The sequence below is a fragment of the Haliaeetus albicilla genome, chromosome 26 (genome assembly GCF_947461875.1).
Source record: "Haliaeetus albicilla chromosome 26, bHalAlb1.1, whole genome shotgun sequence".
In the NCBI taxonomy this organism is placed as follows: Eukaryota; Metazoa; Chordata; class Aves; order Accipitriformes; family Accipitridae; genus Haliaeetus; species Haliaeetus albicilla.
The window spans coordinates 19,627,983-19,638,421 of NC_091508.1; positions in this window are offsets into that span (position 1 = coordinate 19,627,983).

A 10,439-nucleotide genomic window follows, 5' to 3' on the forward strand; every position below is an offset into this window, starting at 1 on the left:
GGGCTGCCCGCCTGGGCTCCCTGCCTGCACCTCACGCCAGGCCTAAGATGGCTGCTGGCCCCCCGTCCTCCTGCCTCACTGGCACGGGGCACATTTTGGCAGCCCCCACCACAGCCGCCTCTCATCCCCCCTCGGAGGGGACGGACGGGGCGCCAGTGGGGAACCCCGCAGCGCTGGGGCCTCCCTCACAGCCCGTGGCAAGCGTGGCGAGGCTGGCGACCATCTTCTCAAGAGGGGTCCGTGTTGACGTTAGGCACCAGCGGAGCAGGTTCTGGGGTATTTGTGAGCCCCTGAAATTTGGGTTCCAACACAGCAGTCAGTCAGTTTGTTGGATGGCTCGTCACCCCTGTCACACTGTCCCTGTCTTGGGAAAGAGCGAGGTACACGCAGTTTGGGCCACTAAACCAGCAGGACATCATCCAGCAAAGATGGCGTCTTCAGCACCGGGCAGCAGAGAGAGGCGTGGAAACAACTGCCCCAACTTTGTAATTTTCAAGGCTGTTCTGGTGCAAAGCTCACCGCGATTTCAAATTCAATATACATGTATGTGTGACCTTGGTTCTGGGTAGCCAAAGGAGGAATAGTACACTTTTTAATTGGAATTTGAAACTTTGACCCAGACTTTATGGCAGGAAAGGAGGCATTTTGGAACACAAGCGCTGTGAAGGTGGTAATTATTTCTTGATTCTCACAGAGGACACAATCAGGCTGCCAAGTGAGTGGCCCCATGGCTGCCAGGCCGTTGCTGCCTGCTGCTGCCCACGGCAGCACGTATGCTTTCCTCCTGGCTCAGCAGAGTGCACGGCGTGGGTCTGGGGACGCGTGTCATCTGGGGCTCCCCTGGAGCCGAGCCATGTCCCCGGCTCGTGCCGCACACGCCTGGGTCCTCCCGGTCTGGGCAGCGCAGAGTGCTTGTGCGCAGGCTTATGGTGAGCAGAGGATTACTCCCACCTTTATTCAGCAAAATATTACTCTGGGCAAGTCCCTTGGGAGTTGCAAAATATTCCTGTGTTTATTTATATAAATGCATGGCTAAAGAAAGACCCCACTTGTTTTCCTTGGCAGACGTGTTCTTAAAGGCTGTTTTCTGCCGCCCATCACTCTCTCCAGCAATAGGTGACTTTATATTGTGTGCTGCTTGCTGCAAGCATTGCCAGCTGATGGACTTCACGGGAGTGCATCTGTCTAGGGGAGTCACTTCTAGGCACAAGTGTGTGTTTGTGCTCAGTTGTGCATGAAACACCATGTGTGTTTGTGTGTGCATGCTACATTAACCTGTAGGGAGGGTCTATCTCCATCCGTTTTTGTGCTCAGCGCAGAGCTGAGTTTTAAGCAGCAGCTTGCTATGGAAAGTTACAGGGCTTGCACGGACAGCACGTGCTGCCTGCAAGAAGAGGCAGCACTGGATGCTCCTTTCAGATCAGAGAGGCTGGACACTGGAAATTCAGGTCCAGAGCCGACAGCTTTCCCCACCATCAGCAGACACAAAGGCTCAATCCTGCAATGTACAGAGCCTTCACAAAGGCCCCTAGCATCCTCCCACAAAACTGAAGCCTATGAACCTTGGGAAAAACTCTAGACGCAAATTTTACCAGTTGCAGCAACCACCACTTGGTCCTATGCCATCTCTCCCGTGTCCTCTGCCCCAGGATGAACACAGGTCACGGTGCATGGCTGGGACATCGGCCACCCACACCTCCATGCGCACGCAGAGCCAGGCACGGAGCGGGACTGCTCTGGCCTTGGCAGCGGAGCTGCAGGAGTGAAATGGGATGTGTGGAAAACGTTTCCTGTTTACCCAGTCTTTAGTGTCTTTAGTAGTAGCTGCTGGAGCGGGAAGCGGTCAGCAGGGGCCATATGAACGGGTATTTTTAAATTTGAAATTGCGACGCTTCGTCTTGCAGAGCCGCCGCTAGCCTGCTGTGGAAGTCGGTGTTGGGGAAAACCTGGGCATCTGCCCAAGGCTCAGTTACGGTGTGCGGGAGGGAGGGAGGGAGCCACAAGGCGTTGGTGCCGCACGCCTGCCCATACGTGACCATGCCCACAGCCCTGCCTCTGCCTGCACGTCCCCGTCATCCCCAAACCTCCTGCTGGCATCCCTTCTGGCATACGCCGAGGCACAGGCTCCCCAGCAGCCTCCCCAGCCCATCACAAGGTCATCTTTTTGGTAGCCCACGGTGGCAGGTGGTAGTGGGCAGAACACGCAGATGGGCAGGCAGCCCCGAGCCCGGACACGTGCTTTTCCAAAGGCCGTGCAGCCCACTCCGTTGCTCTGCCCCGGCTCAGCGGCATTCAGGGCCTGTCAGGCGTGAATTGAGTAGGGGGATGGAGGGGGCTTTAGCTCCTCATTAGCACTAGTCAATTAGTGTGGCATGCTGCTCTCCTGTCAGCTGATGTGGCTGCTGTTGAATAGCCCCTGCCCATGCTGACCCCTTTAAGTTTGAGGCCGTGTTTGGTTTATGATCAGTTTTTCTCCATGGTTTTGCTGCAGGAACTTTTCTCTTAAGTGTGTCTTTTCCCTCCGAGTCTCAGCTACTCCTGAGAAACTAAGTTCTGCCTGGTTTGTTTTACCGGCCTTTTTGTGCTGCTCTCTGCTAACCTGCTGCCATTCTCTGTGATGTTGCAGTCAGTCAGGGTCTAATCAGCATACCAACGAGTATCAGGGAAAATGCTGTCCCACAGCAACATTTGATACTTTAAATAATAAAGTCAATTACCAAGCAGCACTCAAAATCAGATGGCAAAAACTCTGCCTTCAGTCTGTACAGCTTTTATCAGTGCATTGAGCCGAGGGCAGCCCAGCCCAGCCTGGTAGGGGTGCGCAGGCTGCTTGCAGAGGGACAGGGTCAGAGCCTCAGCCAGCGTAAAGCACTGCTGCACCCCCACAGAGCTGGCCCAGACCTTTGTTGGATTTAGAAACACCATGCCAACTGTTTCCAGGCTTGGGCCACTCCAAAGCCTTGAGTGATGACTTCTTCTTGGGGAGCACATTGCATCTGGGAATGGTCCCTGGCCATCGGGCAGGGGCAGGGGATCCAGGCCGCCCGGGTGCTGTTTCTACCCTCTTCCTGTATTCTCCATGGAAAAACTATTTTACCGTCCCTTGCCTGCTTTCTGATCAGTGGATAATAAAAGCACCAGTCCCATCACAGGGGTGTTGTGCTGCTTGCTCGAGTAACATCCATGAACTGGTTTTAGATTCCTGCATGAAACCTGCTACATAAATTTAACTGCTAATTTTAGGTGTCATGAGCTTTCACTGGGTTTAATTCTTTTCTCAGCAGAAGAAGCAGATGCTTGCTTGAGCCTGAAAGTGTAAGAGGAAACAGTATTTCAAACCTGAACCTCTTTGGGGAGCAGGGGAGGAAAAGCAAAACCTTTCACTGCTCATCCTCCGCTGAACCCAGGTTGCCATCCTCATGCTTTAACAACCTCTTGATTTCTCCAGCTGCAGAAGATACTGCACATGGGATGTACAGGGCACCTGCAGGGACCTAGAGCCAGGTGCTGGCGCTGCTCTGCAGCGTGCCCATGCCATTGCCAGGATGCTCAGAGCTACCACTACCAATGCAAGACCCCCAGCAGTCAGGTTTCAGCACTGGGGGCATTTCTTACATGCCCTGTTCAGCCCACCATACCCTGGATGAGCTGCACCCCAGCCAACTCATCCCCTTGCTGATATTTATTGTGAAGCACCAGGTCTTGCATGCCCAGATCTCATGAGCTTCTGGGGAGGAGTGGCACCTCTAAAACCTACTTGGCCGTTTTCCAGCCTGTTCTTTTGGAGAGGATGCTGGTGAAAACAACAGGGGACAGAGTTAAGCAGAGTCCAGCCCGGAGATTACGGTGTGCCTCCTGCACTCCGGGGCAGGACCAAGAAGTTTTGAGGGTGCCATGGGAATACCCGCGCAGTGCAGACGTAATTAATCAAGTTCAGAGATTGTATTCTCCATTAGCGCTTCTCGCTGTGCAGGGAGAGCCTCGGGAGTCTGGCAGGCAACCGCAGCCTGGCTGGGAAACAGATCCGTCTTCTCCTGGTGAAAATCTTCTATGAAAAGGAATTTTATCCACGCTTTACAGAGAATATTGCAGATTTCAGAGAAATCGGAATTCAGGAAAAAAGTTCCTCTGAAACTGTCAAAGTCCCCCAGTTCAAAAATTGAGGTTTGAACTTTAGAGCCCTGAAATTTGAATAGTTAGTTGAAATTGTATTATTCCCACTCAAATTTCCCTAAGGGTTAAAAAGCGCATTATTGTTAAAACAAAACCTTGCCAGTGAGGTATCTGGGGAGGCCATGAGCTGTGGCACACGATGATGCTGTGTGATGTCACTGGGACCCCCCCGCCAGGCACAGAGAAACAGCACTGGGGAAGGCTCTTTTGGCAGAGCTGTTTGGGGAATATTTGTTCCCTCAGCTCTTTGATTATTAGTCTTTTCATTTTAAAAAAAGATCATAAAGAGAGGTAAAGGAAAGATGCTTTGGGGTAGCTGCCTCTTCTGAGGTCTTTGTTGTTTCAACTTGCCCAAGGCTTTTTGTGTCTCTAGATTTTTTATATCACAGTAAATGCTTATTTTATCTCCGACAGTAAGAGTCAAAAAGACTCCTGATTTTCAACACTTGGGAAGCACCATGCAACATCATCCAGGGATGGCTGGATCCTCTGCCACCACTGCCAGGACTGGAGGCTGCAGATGCCACCGGAGAGCAGCTGGGTCTCTTCCCCACGAGAAGTCAGCTTGGGCCCACTTTGGACAAAGACCTCCTCTTTGTGCATGTCTCTCGTTCCCCATGGAAGTCTCCACTTTTGCAATAAAGACATTTTTCAGGGTGTCCTGACACCCATAAGGTCTCCTGTCCCTCCCATTGGTACTAGCAGCTGCTCATTAACACCAAAGGCTAATTGCTACCAATTTGTTAATTAGATATTCAACACCATGTTGCACAAGGAGTTGGGCGTTGTGATGACAGAAAGGTAGAGGCTGACCTCGATAATGCCAACTTTAAGTAGTGTTTCCTACAGAAGATTGGCAGGTTCTTCCAGGGCGTCTCTAACGTGGAAATAAGCCAAAGCAAAGGCTATGTGTGGGACACAGCCCCCAGCCAGGGAGGTGTTTCTATCACAGGCAATGCTTGAGTGCATGCTTAAAACCCTGCAAGTGCTTCTGTGCTGTGTCAGAGGTGCAGGGGAACCTCAGCGCCAGCAAGCTTGTATCATCAAGGTCAGCTTGTATCATCAAGGTCAGCTTGTCCAGGCCCATAAATCAACTCCAGCAAAATTAAGACTGGCATCAAAAGATCAGCCAGACCTTACCATAAAGCACCTTGTACATCTGTACTTTCCTGAATCAGAGCCGCCTCAAGACACTACTGAAGCACTCCCACACACATAGCTGCCAAGGACTGTGTATTAGTTACCAAGAGAGCCTGTGTGTGATTTCCCGTGAAAAATGCATTCCTGTAAGACTGGTGGTGGGCAGCTCCTGTGCAGGCAGGCTGAGTGGCACACCAGCCCTCGGTGCGCTTCATCCGAGCGACCCTGTGGGCTCAGCCTCCCCTCTCACTCTTGCTCTTGACAAAGAGTTTGAGGAAAGCCTGATAAGAGAGGGGGAGAAAGTAAGGGAGACAGGGAGCATAGACTAAATATTGTGCAAGTTGCTGTCTTGCACACAGGCAGCTAACCCTGGCCTGGGGGACAAACTCCCCTGCTCTGCAGCAGTGCAGCCTGGGGTACCACTGGGAGCCCTGTGTACCCAAGGTCGGGGATGTGGCCATCCCTTGCTGCTGCTTTTGTGATAGCATCAAGAACAGAGACAAGAAAAAGCCCAGAGCCTCTCTTTTGCTAAGCCAGCTTGGTAAAATGTTCCTTTATCTGCCCTTTGGTGTGAGATAAGGTTTCAGTGTTGTCCTGCCGGAGCAGCTTTGTATCTCTCACAGATACCTCCCCTTGCAGCAGAAAGGTATCAGGCATTCAGAAAATATTTGAGCAAGACTGTATCTTTTTGAAACCCATGTGCAATGGAAAGACACACAGGGTGGATTAGATCTACACTGCAGGGGTTTCAGTGTCTCCTTGTCCATGCAAGGACAAAGCAGGTTTCCTCAGCTTGGAGGACTGGGCTGTGAGGGCCTCTCTCATTGCAAGTCCCTATGGAGAAGAACTATCACAGACCAAATAGGGACCCAAGTGCCTGGGCTCCTTACTGGGCTGGGAAAACGGCACGTTCCCCCCTGACTCCCTGAGGTACGAGGAGATGCAGTCCCTGCACGTCCCTGGTGCCTGCCTTGGAGCCAGCTCCCACCAGCACAGAAAGATGGGAAAACATTTTCCACTGCCAAAATTTCATACGGTTAATCCAGCTGCCCCTTTCTTGCACCAGGAGCATCTCTCCAGATGGATACAATTACAGTCGTTCTTCTATTTTTACTATCCTTCAACAACAGAGTTCAAATCATAAATGCAGAACTTTTCTTTCAGCAAAGATCCAAAATATGCATTTTTAATTCTCCCCACAAAGCAATACCAAACGATCAAGCAAGTGAGGACCACCACAGGCCTGCCTTCATTCTCAGGATGCAAAAAGAAAATGTCCTCTCCCTGCTTCAAAGCTTAATGGGTTGCTTTGGTGATACACAAACATCTTGAGAGCTAATCAAGATTAACCTTTGTTTTAATGAGTCAGTGAAAACTGTACTTTATTGCAACAAGCCACGTACCTTAATGTCCTTGACATAAGTGTGTGTTTGAAAAGGATGAGCTGGATTTCTCCAGGATGATTTATCACCACCTGGGAGTTCAGCTCTTCTCTTTGTGCTCTCCTCTCCCCTACAAGGGACCTGGTTTGGAAGACCTTCGGTGACCATTTATTTCTATGAAATCCTTATGCAACACCATCAGGAATGACTGGGAGGAAAAGGTGTATCATGAAAATAGAGGATAAGGAATAAAAGCCATCCCTTTGAAAGGTCTGACAAAAGAGCCATGCACCACACCAGAGCAGTTGTGCGATTCAGGTGGTGCAGAGGCACAAACCTCTCAGTGCCTAAAGCCGGAGGCTTGAGCAGCACCTTCATGCCAGCTCACACAACGCTGGCTTCTGGGTGAAGGCACCAAAAGGGGAAACATTTCCTTCTCACCACAACAAAGCTATCTGCATGGCACAAAATGGTGTTCGATCCTGAGAAGGCAACTTCTTCTGCGCTTCTCCATCTTCCACCAAAGTCCTGAGGACTAAGAGCCCTCCTCCTCCCTGCCTGCAGCTGACACTCCCTTTCCCAGCAACTCTTACCGGTCATTACAGACAACAATAATTGAAATTTTAAAACTGCCCAGTTGCAGAACAAAACACAACCGATTAAAAGTTTTCTATGTCAAAAATACTTGGTGTATTGAAAAATGCACTCAAAAGGCCGGTTCTGATCTCATTGTGTGGGACTAAGTCCAGACGAGGTCTCCATGGAGAAGACCTAAAGAATGGACAGGACATTACACTAACAGCATTCTACAGAAATGATTAAGCCAAATAACATGCAGCTGAATAGCGCTCAATGTCTTTTTTGTAAAATTAATAAGGCGTGTAATAGATCGGCCCATTAATGGATCTAATACCTTGGCTTAAAAGTCCTACCCAAGAAACTTTCATGGCTTTTCTGCTGACTTCACTGGTTTTCAGCAACATAATAGAGAAGTGGAATTGAGCCTAAAAGTCAGACAGTGAATGCAGAAGTCAAGACTTAGGAAAAAGATACAAAAAAGCAATTGTTGATATGTCTCTTCTCTGACATGTTGCAGTGTATCAAAATGGCCACTGCCTTTATTTTGTTTAATCACTTATCTCCATGGAGGGAAGAGGAAATTCCCAAGAACGCATGATCGTTAAAAATATTAGCCAGGGCCTGGTGATTATTTTTGGTAGCTAAAAACTTCCTGACTGAAGTTTTTGGTTTGCATTGGACTTCAGTAAATGTTTTAGTATAACTTTCATAAATACCCATTATACTCAAATCAGTGTGCAGTTTACAATTCAACTGGGAAGGGCGGGGATATGTTTCTCTTTCTTTTGTTTTGCCATGCAGCATGCTAAAGTGCATAGCGCTACACTGAATTAGCATTTAGCTATTTTCTTGTATCCTTAAATAAAGGACTAGTTCACACAGTCAGAAATCTCTGTTTCCTTTCGGGCAGGAAAAAGGAAGTGAATGCGAGGGGCAGATTTGAAGCTTGCTTGCAAGAACAATTGAACTCCCATCCAGAGGGGAAGGGGATCTGCGTCAAGAGGAATTCACTTTTTTTTTCTTTTTTTTTCTTTTTTTTCTTTTTTTTTTCTGGAAGGGAAGAGAAAATGACCTTTAGTTTAAAAGCCTGAAAGAATAAAGGTCTGAGCATTTAGAGCTGCCTGCACAAATATAGTCATAAAGGCTTTTTCCTGACAAAGGGCTCCCGCAATTGCTCACGCCATCCTTCGGCGGCGGGGCCCGACTGCAAACGCTGCACCGTGTGCTCCCCAATTCGTTATCCTAGGTGAAGGGCGTCACTGAAACCTGTCAACAGTTCCTGGCTAGGAGGGACCGTCCCTGGGTTTTTCTGCAAAATATTTACCATTTTTCTCTTTGTCCCTCCCCAGTGCTGCCAGGCTAGTGGGTCAGATGAGATTTGGTGGATGTGATTTAGTGGATCCCCTTGCCTTTCTCCCCAAAAGTCCTATTTATAGCTGTCTGTACAAGCAGGCAGGGCATCAACTCAACCTGTTATGTGGTCAAGACCTCACACTGGCCCCACCATTTTTGGTCCCTTTTCAGTCAACCAAAAAACCCCCTCCCAGCTTCCCTGGGACGAGGATGTGAAGTGAGGCCTCAGGGGCTTGACTACGTGTCAATACACTATCTTTGTGGTCTCGTCTATAAGTCCTAACCATTTCAGTCTCCACCATTTTAGTCTCCATTTTAGTGGGCCCTGAATATCCGCAGAGGACTTTTCTCCATATTTCTTTCTCCCCGCATGCAAGCCAGATTCCCGAGGAAGCTCCAGACCTGGTGAATACAGGGGCTTAGACCTTGATAGGATGCCTAAGCATCCTACGTCCAAGAGCACAAAGCTCTTTAGGACGTTTGAGGCAGTCAGCCCCAGAACCAGTCGAGGCAAGTACCACAGTCTGGGACCTCCCCATGGTACCCAGCGCTTTGCCAGAGCAACCCTGAGTAAAGACCATTAGCTTATAACCCGCTGCAGCCGTGGGACTCATCGTCCTTCCCTCCTTCTCACCACTTTTCACAGCATCAGTCAGACCTGTGCCAAATCTCCAGCACAAACCTGCATGAGGGGTTTCTACCCTAAAACCAGAGCTCAGGTTAACAGCTCGCATTGTGCAGGCTGCAGCAAGAGCATCGCTTTCCCAGGCCCACTTTCCTCCAGGGCCGCAGGTAATAAGCAGGGGCCCAAGGGAGCACAGGGGATCCAGCTCCAGTTTGGGTTCCCACATACTCACACAAACTCCTCGGAGCTGATTTTCTCCCATCCAAGCAAAATATTTGCTCAGAACGTGAAGCTGCGGCTGGGCAATGTCAGCAGCAAATGTCAGCAAGTGTCAGCAGGAAAGAAACTAATTAGACAAAATGGGCCAAATTTTTCCCGGGGGGAGCTCCTCTGCAATCACTACAGGAAGGATGATTGTGGCCTAATGGTTAAATACATTATTTTGTGCTCTCTTTTTGCCTCCATCCTGGTTTTATCCAGGCAGGCAGCCTCACCGAGTTTGGCTGGAGCCAGCCTGCCTGCCCAGCGGCTCACCTGGCTCCGGTGACTTACCCCGGAGCAAAGCAACCCCGGGTGCGGAGTCCCCTGACAGCACATCACGGACACCTCACAGCTGAGCTCGGATGAAATCACCTCTCGATACTAAAGCTGCGGTTCTCCAAATATATCTTGGCAGGCTTCCACTTTTCTTCTCCAAAGTTGTCCGGCCTCAATGCGTGCAGCTGGAGGGATGCCCCCACCAGCACTCAGAGGGACAAAACCGGGGCCGATGGAGAGCCAGAGGGACAAACACAATCGCTTCTGAATGGGTCAGGCATCGTCTCTGCTAAGGTCATACGTCTGCAGAGCCTGGCGCTAGGCAAAGGTGTATCTGGAAATGCTGTGGCTTTGATGACTCACTGCATGAGGAAATGGTGTCATCCTCCAGCTCTCTGCAGCAGGTCTGGTCCCTCGCCTCCACTGCCGCTACCACCTCCAACACACATTTTTACCTTTTACTACCAAAAGTTTCAGAACAAGCCCCCCCCAGGTGAAGCCTGAGTGAAACTCAGGTTCTGCTTATGGGTCTGTTGACACTAAGGGAGCCAAGCTGGGTGAGCCCATCCCCACGTCCAGCCTGGGATGTCAGCAGAAGAGCGGTATGAGTGGTGTATGGAGGAGGCAAGGATTACAGTGCACCATGTGCA